This window comes from Poecilia reticulata, chromosome 4 (assembly GCF_904066995.2).
Source record: "Poecilia reticulata chromosome 4, P_reticulata-male-v2, whole genome shotgun sequence".
Lineage (NCBI taxonomy): Eukaryota > Metazoa > Chordata > Actinopteri > Cyprinodontiformes > Poeciliidae > Poecilia > Poecilia reticulata.
The window spans coordinates 867,662-879,160 of record NC_088833.1 but is presented as its reverse complement, the minus strand read 5'-3'; positions in this window follow the sequence as shown (position 1 = coordinate 879,160).

The window sequence follows — 11,499 nt, the reverse complement described above, 5'->3', positions numbered from 1 at the left end:
ACCGCCAGTCACTCTGGTTGCCCTGAGAAGACAGGAAAACTGAGCAGTATCTTATAGTACAACATGTTCCAATTAAAGGTCTTCATTACTTGTATGGAGAAATCCTTGATGCTCCTTATTGGATTCTAAAGTCCCATTAATAACTCACATGTGACCTGCGCATGAGGACCTTCCATATACATTTAACATATTGTCCATGTCATATTATGACCATCTCAACATTCCTCCCCACTATCACTCAGTGAAGGAACAACGTAAATCAGAATTGAACAAAACTGTGACAATACAATAAAGGAATCACGTCGGGGTCACCACTTTATGGAGGAATTCAAAGGTGATAAACTCATGAATTAAGAGATGATACACAAAACTCCATTCTCTCCGGCTCACTGGCAACCAGGAAGACATTTAATGCACATCTGCGGCATCACACATTACATTTTCATCATCTCATTTTCATCGTCTCAGAATCCAAAATGTCTTGTCTTTTGCTTCTGGCTTCGAGTATTTATACCGTTTCAGTCTGCTATTGTGTATTGGAAACTGTCTGACCAATGGCGTTCTGAATCCTGCTTCTGGCTCTGTTTTACATTGAGTGTGTTGGAAGTTCCAAGAATTCTGGGTTTGACCTCGTGGAAGTTAAATCTGCTCCTTCAGAGGATCATTAGTCAATTTGTTAGTTCTTATCTGTTCAAACAGACATCCTTTCCATGTTCTGTTTTCGTTCCATTTGCGTGCAACGCACAATGGAAGAAAAAGAGACACACCAAAATCTTCTGCAATAACAACTCAATTAATAATATTTCAGCTCCGACATAATGAAAGGACACTTGCCAGGAGTTCCTTGCATAACAACTTACTGGGTCAGATTGACCCGCACATTCGACATAATACATTCCTTTTCAGTAAAACATATCTTAATGGGAATTAACATAACTTTTAACTATTAATATAATTATATTCTTCTACATTCCCCCCTAAAATAAGTACACTTATTTTCTAGTTAATCTGTAGTGCATTGCTCTCCCGTGGTCAGAGGTTCCATTGGTATAGGATCGAAAAACCCTCTCTGACAATCCTTTCATCCGAGGGGAAACATTATCCTATGGCCCTCCAGGCAACCACCCTCAGGCACCAGTGAAATCAATGACCATGGTACCCACAATGATTTCTGCTCAAACACCATCATTGGACAATCGGCTTGGTTTGAACCGAGTAGTAGTAAGCTTGACTTCTCTGCAGCGATGCAGTGCAGCGTTGTGTAGTACAGTTCCTGTCCTCGGTCGCAGAAGCAAATTGTTGTTCCGGGTTGATGTTTCCTTGATTTTATTACTCTGCCTTCTCACTGTCCAGGTTCAGGGTCCCATCACATTCCCATGTCCATGAGTCTCTGAGTCCAACACACAGAGGGTCCCTGAACAGCCAGTCACTCTGGTTGTCCTGAGAAGACAGGAAAACTGAGCAGTATCTTATAGTACAACATGTTCCAATTAAAGGTCTTCATTACTTGTATGGAGAAATCCTTGATGCTCCTTATTGGATTCTAAAGTCCCATTAATAACTCACATGTGACCTGCGCACGAGGACCTTCCATATACATTTAACATATTGTCCATGTCATATTATTACCATCTCAACATTCCTCCCCACTATCACTCAGTGAAGGAACAACGTAAATCAGAATTGAACAAAACTGTGACAATACAATAAAGGAATCACGTCGGGGTCACCACTTTATAGAGGAATTCAAAGGTGCTAAACTCATGAATTAAGAGACGATACACAAAACTCCATTCTCTCCGGCTCATTGGCAACCAGGAAGACATTTAATGCACATCTGCGGCATCACACATTACATTTTCATCATTTCATTTTCATCGTCTCAGAATCCAAAATGTCTTGTCTTTTGCTTCTGGCTTCGAGCATTTATACCGTTTCAGTCTGCTATTGTGTACTGGAAACCGTCTGACCAATGGCGTTCTGAATCTTGCTTCTGGCTCTGTTTTACATTGAGTGTGTGTTGGAAGTTCCAAGAATTCTGGGTTTGACCTCGTGGAAGTTAAATCTGCTCCTTCAGAGGACCATTAGTCAAATTGTTAGTTCTTATCTGTTCAAACAGACATCCTTTCCATGTTCTGATTTTGTTCCATTTGCGTGCAGCGCACAATGGAAGGAGAAGAGACACACCAAAATCTTCTGCAATAACAACTCAATTAATATTTCAGCTCCGACATAATGAAAGGACACTTACCAGGAATTCCTTGCACAACAACTTACTGGGTCAGATTGACCCGCACATTCGACATAATACATTCCTTTTCAGTAAAACATATCTTAATGTGAATTAACATAACTTTTAACTATTAATATAATTATATTCTTCTACATAAGTTTGAAGGATTTTAGTGTGTAGTTACAATGTGTGACCTCTTGAGGGCGGTAGAGAGCGAGTCTGGCAAAAACAAAAATGTAAAAATAATCTGTTTACTACAGTTTAATATTTTTAAAAGCTTCATTGACTTTTTAATTGTATTAATTGTTCTTTAGGTGATTCTACCTGCTTGAGGTCCTGATCTCAGCTGGTTGAAGCTGATTAACAATAAATGTTTTTAGTTTAAATGTTTTCCAGACTTTGACTCTCAAAGTTACCCAGGGTAGGATATTTTCATCTAAACTGGCTCAGAGCTCTGATATCCCCAGTTGCAGATGCTGTAAGTGATGCATGGATTTAAAATACTACATTTTACCAAAGCTTTAAAGCAAAATTCATCAAAACAGAAAATAGTTTTCCAGTCTTGGAAGATAAGTTATACTTTCTTGATCTACACGTATTAAAATGGTTCAACAGCCTAAATGTGCAGTCAGAACTATAGAGGAATTGTTTAACTCAAAGAACATTCATGTGTTAAAATGGCCTAGTCAAAGACCAAACCTGAATTCAAAGCTAAATCTAAACATAAGAACTGATGATATCCACAGACTCTCACCATCTAATCTGACACATAAAATCCAGACACGCTCAGACCAAAGGGCATTTTAGAGACATTTTCTTTTCTTCTACCTATTTTGAGCTTCTTTCAGTAAGAGTCGTTTTATGGCCACTTGCCACTTTAAATCCAAATGTGCTGCACCTAGCCACGCTCCCCGACTCAACGTTTACACTCGGAAATGAAAATGGCTGCAAACAGATGTGCAATAGTACAACTGTACATCCTTGAATAGTAGAAGTGGAACCTTCTTCACAACCAACAAGAACGCAGCAAGTGGTTTCTGGACGGTAAGTCAACAACAAAACACTTGTCTTTTCCAGCAGCCATTGGACAGTGCATAAATCCAGCTGACCAAATGTGATGTAGTTCAGCTTGGGTTGCTAGGTAACAGGGGTGGGCTGTGGTAGGGTTGCTAGGTAACAAGGCTGGGCTCTGGTAGGGTTGCTAGGTAACGGGGCTGGGCTCTGGTAGGGTTGCTAGGTAACGGGGCTGGGCTCTGGTAGGGTTGCTAGGTAACGGGGCTGGGCTCTGGTAGGGTTGCTAGGTAACGGGGCTGGGCTCTGGTAGGGTTGCTAGGTAACGGGGCTGGGCTCTGGTAGGGTTGTAAGGTAACGGGGCTGGGCTCTGGTAGGGTTGCTAGGTAACGGGGCTGGGCTCTGGTAGGGTTGCTAGGTAATGGGGCGTTTTTAGAAGCAGTGAAACCCAAACACAAGTACAAAATGTGCAAAATGTGAATTTAGCATAATAGAGCCCCTTTAAGTATAAAAACACTACATAATGCTTTCTTGAGGCATCGGATGCTAACGATAAAGATAATAGTGTTATTACTCGTACTTTTTGCTTCCAGTTTTTTATTTCTGTCATAAAAAGCTCATTTTTCTCTTGATGAATATTGATTATGTGCCTCATGTAAAGGCTCCCTAAAGACATCTGGGCCGTTTCGTTCCACCAGAAAACCTACAAAACCTGGCAAAAGTTGTTCAAATGTCACAATTACATTCCCAAACTAAAGGATGTGGAATAAAAAAAGAAAAGGACGTTGGAGACTTAATGCTATGCTACTGCAGAATGAGGCATTTAGTAACTCTATTTTGGAGGACCTTAATTTTTTTCTCCTAGTAAATATTGGCTCCACAGATAATATGGCCTCTGCAGGGCCGTGCAGAGATCACTAAAGGGGCAGCAGGTGCTCAAAAAAAAGAAAAAAGACCCATCCATCCATATTTTAGGAAAGAATATTAACAAAGCCTCTCAGCCTTCAAAGTTTAATAAACAATGATAAATTACAAAATTATGACTTACAATCACACCTAAAGAACATCTCCATATAGAGCATGACACTATGCATATGTAAGATGTTTTATTAGTAATTTCTTTCTGAATTGTTATAGGAAAGTTTTGCAATATTCAAACCAGCAATTTATCAAGATATGTAAATCAGAGCTGGACCACCAGACATATTTAGTCTTTACATAATTACACTATTAAAATATAAAGAAGGACACAATGCCACCTTTTAGTGACTGTAATCTATAACAGATCTGCCTGTTTGCTGCAGTGGAGATGAAGACGGTCAGGACAGCAGAGCTGCAGCAAACTTTAACTGGAACTGCAGAAAAACGACAAAAGCAAAATGTAATTGTTAATGTGACCATGAGAAAAGCTACTGAGTTTAGCTTAAAAAAACTTTTAAAACATTTAAATCACATATTTGTCTCATGAAGTGAATTTTTTTTTCAAAACAAACTTTTTTGCGCATGTCATAAATCTTTTCTTGCTATTTTAAGGTTTTGTTTAAGACTCAAAGTTTTGCTTGTGATTCTCACATGACGTCTTGATCAGGGCCTAAAATCACAACAACAGATTTATGATGTGTGCAAATAAAAGTTTGTTTGGCAAAAACTTTTTAAGTTCACAAGACAAAAATTAGTTATTTAAAAAAAGTTTTTTAAACAAAACGATTTGTTTTTAAAAAAGGAATCATTACAATTCCAAAAGTTTTTATTACAATTTTATTTTACTTAACTGAGGTTAGTTTTTTTTTCATTGAATAATTGGGGAAAAAATGTAACTTCATACTCTGCAAACCCTAAACTGGAGTTTTTTCCCCTTCATTAATTATGCACTTTATATCTATCATGGTAATTCAGACTTATTTTTAATTCTAAATGAATATGGACTTTTATTTAAGTGTTATTGTTCTTCAAGATACATTTACCTAACGCCAGAATAAATGAAATGTACATTATGCAGCAAAGGAAATTAGAAGATCGGACATATATCCATTATGGAGATGATCAGTTTTGAATGGGCGATGTGCCCTTATTGCATAAGCGATACTGAAGAATGACTGATATCATTAAAGATACAGGAAAGAAGCTTTTTAGTTATCTAGCTTTGCTAGCAAAGTCGTTAGCTAGCAGTTAGCTAATAGCACAACAACAACAACAGCCTAATGTCTGTATGATAGAAATACTGAATCGATAGATAAGAACAGTTTCTCCTCACCTGCCTCTCTCCTCCCCTCAGTAGTTCTTCAGAGAAAGGCAGACGCAGAGGCCTGTCAGTGTCTGTTGTATTTCATTACCTCTCTGTTTAAACCGCGACTCCGAGCTGAAGCAGAAACGATACTTCAACATTTTCTGTCATCTGTTTTTATTTGTCTCTGTTGCTCTGAACGCTTCACTGGCAGAGCAGATTTAGTCCTACAAGATAGACGATAGTTTATGCATTTAAAGTCGGACCAATCACAACGCTGGCGCCTCTGCGGCATGTTGCCTCTGCGGCGTGTTGCCTCTGCGTGTTGCCTCTGTGTGTTGCCTCTACGTGTTGCCTCTGTGCGTCGCCTCTGCTCGTTGCCTCTGCGTGTTGCCTCTGCTCGTTGCCTCTGTGTGTTGCCTCTGCGGCGCATTGCCTCTGCGTGTTGCCTCTGCGCGTTGCCTCTGTGGCGCGTTGCCGCGGCGTGTTGCCTCTGCGTGTTGCCTCTGTGGCGCGTTGCCGCGGCGTGTTGCCTCTGCGGTGTGTTGCCTCTGCGTGTTGCCTCTGTGGTGTGTTGCCTCTGTGGTGTGTTGCCACTGCGTGTTGCTTCTGCGCGTTGCCTCTGCGCGTTGCCTCTTTGCGTTGCCTCTGCGTGTTGCCTCTGCGCGTTGCCTCTGCGGTGCGTTGCCTTTGCGTGTTGCCTCTGCGGCGTGTTGCCTCTGCGGCGTGTTGCCTCTGCGGCGCGTTGCCTCTGCGTGTTGCCTCTGCGCGTTGCCTCTGCGGTGCGTTGCCTTTGCGTGTTGCCTCTGCGGCGTGTTGCCTCTGCGGCGTGTTGCCTCTGCGGCGTGTTGCCTCTGCGTGTTGCCTCTGCGGCGTGTTGCCTCTGCGTGTTGCCTCTGCGTGTTGCCTCTGCGCGTTGCCTCTGTGTGTTGCCTCTGCGTGTTGCCTCTGCGTGTTGCCTCTGTGGCGCGTTGCCGCGGCGTGTTGCCTCTGCGTGTTGCCTCTGTGGCGCGTTGCCGCGGCGTGTTGCCTCTGCGGTGTGTTGCCTCTGCGTGTTGCCTCTGTGGTGTGTTGCCTCTGTGGTGTGTTGCCACTGCGTGTTGCTTCTGCGCGTTGCCTCTGCGCGTTGCCTCTTTGCGTTGCCTCTGCGTGTTGCCTCTGCGCGTTGCCTCTGCGGTGCGTTGCCTTTGCGTGTTGCCTCTGCGGCGTGTTGCCTCTGCGGCGTGTTGCCTCTGCGGCGCGTTGCCTCTGCGTGTTGCCTCTGCGGCATGTTGCCTCTGCGTGTTGCCTCTGCTCGTTGCCTCTGCGTGTTGCCTCTGCTCGTTGCCTCTGTGTTGCCTCTGCGGCGCGTTGCCTCTGCGTGTTGCCTCTGCGCGTTGCCTCTGTGTGTTGCCTCTGCGTGTTGCCTCTGCGTGTTGCCTCTGTGGCGCGTTGCCGCGGCGTGTTGCCTCTGCGGCGTGTTGCCTCTGCGGCGTGTTGCCTCTGCGTGTTGCCTCTGTGGTGTGTTGCCTCTGTGGTGTGTTGCCTCTGCGTGTTGCCTCTGTGCGTTGCCTCTGCGCGTTGCCTCTTTGCGTTGCCTCTGCGTGTTGCCTCTGCGCGTTGCCTCTGTGCGTTGCCTCTGCGGCGCGTTGCCTCTGCGGCGCGTTGCCTCTGCGCGTTGCCTCTGCGGCGTGTTGCCTCTGCGGCGTGTTGCCTCTGCGGCGTGTTGCCTCTGCGCGTTGCCTCTGCGTGTTGCCTCTGCGCGTTGCCTCTGCGGTGCGTTGCCTCTGCGGCGCGTTGCCTCTGCGTGTTGCCTCTGCGGCGCGTTGCCTCTGCGGCGCGTTGCCTCTGCGCGTTGCCTCTGCTCGTTGCCTCTGCGCGTTGCCTCTGCGGCGTGTTGCCTCTGCGTGTTGCCTCTGCGGCGTGTTGCCTCTGCGTGTTGCCTCTGCGCGTTGCCTCTGCGTGTTGCCTCTGCGGCGTGTTGCCTCTGCGTGTTGCCTCTGCGGCGTGTTGCCTCTGCGGCGTGTTGCCTCTGTGGCGTGTTGCCTCTGCGTGTTGCCTCTGCGGCGTGTTGCCTCTGCGTGTTGCCTCTGCGCGTTGCCTCTGCGTGTTGCCTCTGCGGCGTGTTGCCTCTGCGTGTTGCCTCTGCGGCGTGTTGCCTCTGCGGCGTGTTGCCTCTGTGGCGTGTTGCCTCTGCGTGTTGCCTCTGCGTGTTGCCTCTGCGTGTTGCCTCTGCGTGTTGCCTCTGCGTGTTGCCGTAGCTGGATTGAGTTTTATTATGGTTTTTTATTGCAACATGCTTAATAACGCAATAGGGGAAAAAACCTCATTTACTCAAAAATGACTAGGAGAGGGCAACAAAACAACTAAACGGACAGAACAACATTAACTGGTCCTGCAATCAGAGAAGCAAAATGTTTTGGGTGGACTGTCACTTTATGCTGCGGTGCTAAGAGTAAACAGGAGATCTCACAGAGGGGCGATTCATAAACACACAGTGAAGAGGCTGAGAGGTTAGAGAATGAGAAAAGGTACAAAAATAAATAAAGAAGGTGAGATTAATTAATTAATTGGCTGATCTGCTTGGTGCATCATCCTTGTCACTGATTCAAATGTAAAAAAAAATCTAATTGTTAGATTTTAAATATTTTCCTTTTGAACAAAACAAGCAATTAAGGCAAAATATGATCTGTTTAAGGGGATCCTCCTCACTGACGGTTCAAAATAGATCCAGCAGAGGCTTAGAGACAGTTTCTAAATGTGACTGATGTGTTTAACTTCTGGAAAAATATTCTATAAAACACTTGTACTAATTTGTTCGTTTATGGGTGTTGTCATAGGTAAAATCCTTTATTTTTACACGTATGAGTTGAAAAACAGGACAAATACAAAACTTAAATTTATGCACATTTATTGACTTTCATTCATGGATTTAAATGTCTACCATGCATTTTTTATTGACAGTAGTCCCACCTCACACACAACTCTGTGTTTCCATAGCAACTAAAACAAACAAGAACCTGTCACAGGTTGTTTGACATCATCATGCCACCAATGTTCTCATCTATGATGTCATAAAGGTTCAAAAGATTATTATTATCATTTGGAATACAAGAATTTTCAGTTTGAAGACCGAGACGAGGATATCAGGTGGAGATATTTTGGGTTTGAGGAGTTAATTCCAGAGGACCAAAGCCACGCGGACGTTTCCGCCAACATCACCAGCGCCATTTCAGGTGTCGTGACAAGATTGACAAGTTTCACCCCTGAAGACGCCGTGGCTTTGGAGACCATCTGCGCAATGAATTGGGAAACTTGCTCTGAGGACACAGATGAAGAAAAGGATGACATGGACGCTTCCACCAACCGTGTCAGTGCCGCTTCAGGGGTATTGACACCTTTACCTGATTTTACCCCTGAAGACACCGTGGATCTTGCCACCAGATGTGAACTGGACTTAGAAACACGCCCTGAAGACGCAGATGAAGACCAAAGTGACATGGACGCTTCTGCCAACCTTGTTAGTGGCACTTCAGGTGTCTTGACAAGTTTGGAAACTTTTAGTGATGAAGCTCCTGTGGCTTTGGAAAACATCTGTGGACTCCACTTGGAAACTTGTCCAGGGGACGCAGACACTGATGTCTGTACAAGTGTCGATGTTCCCCTTGACGAAATGGACCTGGCCGTTGAAACGAGCTGTGACGGCCAGGAAGATGCGATAAATTTAGAACCAGTCTATGAGGATCCATTGGTAGAAGAGGCGTCTTCTGTTGATGGAAACTCAGAAGACGGAGTTCAGAATTACGCAGACCATTTTGATGGCATGGACGCTGCAGATACGGACGTCGCCTCAAAGGAAATCCCTTCTTCTGACACAGCTGCTGATAATGTTGTGGCACATTTTGAAGAAGTTTCTGAGCATTCTTCAGAAAAACCATCTTCTTCACAAATTCTCACAGAAGATGACATTGAATTCTTCAAAAATTATTACAGGAGGCTGGTTTCCTCTAGGAGATCATCCATCCGGGGATATTTAAATTTGGAGAATTACGTGCCACCTTTAGAGAGAATTTCTGAGTGTTCAACCTCAGAAGAAATGGATTCTGAAGAAAGCTCAGAACATGTTCAGATTGAGCCACAACATCATGAAAGCAATGATGTTGAAGAAGTGGATGTTTCTTTTGAGGACGTCCCTTCTGAAAGCAGAAATGCCGGAAATTTAAGGTCACGAGTTTCCGAGTGGCTTCGCCAGCAGGGCAGTAGGTTGGCTAATCTCCTACCAAGGAGAAAAGCCAACAAGTAACAGTTCGCATTGGGCACCTTTTGTGGAGCTGTTGGAGGGGTGCTGGAGAGTGTCCCTCCAAGAGACTTCCTCTTTCTGCTGGGGGATTTCAACACTCACATGGGCACTCACAGTGAGACCTGGAGGCTTGTGATTGAGAGGATCGGCCACCCTGATCTAAACCCGAGTAGTGTACTGTTATGTGACTTCTGTGCTCGTCATGGACTGTCCATAATGTACACCTTGTTCAAGCATACGGGTGTCCATTTGTGCTCATAGCACAAGGACACCATGGCCACAGTTCTATGGTAGACTTTGTTGTTTCCCATCTGATCTGTGGCTGTATGTCTTGGACTCTTGGGTGAAGACAGGCAGAGCTGTCCACTGACCACTCCCTGGTTGGTATCCTCCCCAATCATCAGCCAACTTCCAGTCAAACCAGAGAGGCCCAAAAGTGTTGTGAGGATCCTGGCAGAGCCATCTGTGAAACAGAGCTTCAAATTTCACCTCTGGAAGAACTTGAACACATTTTGGAGAAAGTGGATAGAACATCGCCCCATTGTCAATGCGGCTTATTGGAAATGTGGCCACAAGATTTTCTGTGCCTGTTTTGGGGACGACCCTAAAATCAGCTCGTAGGCACCAGAAGGGAGGGATGCTCTCAAACCAAAGATAGAGAACTATCAGGTCTTTTTGGACTGACACCCTGGAAGCAGCTGATGGATACTGGCAGTCCAACTATCATGCAGCTCGGGTGGTCGCTAAGGGAGAAACTCGGGTGTAGAGGAAGTTCCCAGAGCCCATGGAGAATGACTTGGACAGATCGTCAAAAATTGCGGTTTGTAGGTCATGAGGTTGACATAGTGGACCCATGACAAAAACACCAAGTCCAGGCAGCGCAGGTGAACAGCGACCGGAGGCGGCGGACGACGGCGAGAAGACTGCGGCGGACGGAGGCGAGAAGACTGCGGCGGCAGGAGGCGAGAAGACTGCGGCGGACGACGGCGAGAAGACTGCGGCGGACGACGGCGGACGACGGCGAGAAGACTGCGGCGGACGGAGTCGGCGGACGGAGTCGGCGGACGGAGTCGGCGGACGGAGGCGAGAAGACTGCGGCGGCAGGAGGCGAGAAGACTGCGGCGGCAGGAGGTGAGAAGACTGCGGCGGACGGAGGCGAGAAGACTGCGGCGGACGACGGCGAGAAGACTGCGGCGGCAGGAGGTGAGAAGACTGCGGCGGACGGAGGCGAGAAGACTGCGGCGGACGGAGGCGAGAAGACTGCGGCGGACGGAGGCGAGAAGACTGCGGCGGACGGAGGCGAGAAGACTGCGGCGGACGGAGGCGAGAAGACTGCGGCGGACGGAGGCGAGAAGACTGCGGCGGACGGAGGCGAGAAGACTGCGGCGGCAGGAGGTGAGAAGACTGCGGCGGACGGAGGCGAGAAGACTGCGGCGGACGGAGGCGAGAAGACTGCGGCGGACGGAGGCGAGAAGACTGCGGCGGACGGAGAAAAACAGGATGGCGTTCAGGAACCAGCCATGCCACCAGCTGTGCAGCCTGATATACACTGCTCAAAAAAATAAAAGGAACACTTAAGTGTTTACTTAAGTGTTCCTTTTATTTTTTTGAGCAGTGTATATATATATTTTTATTTTATTTTATTTTTATTATGTCAGTTTTGGTCCTCCATATAAATATAAATATATAAATAAAATAATAAATATATAAAGAATAATATATTTATAAAAATATGTATTTATGCTTTTATTT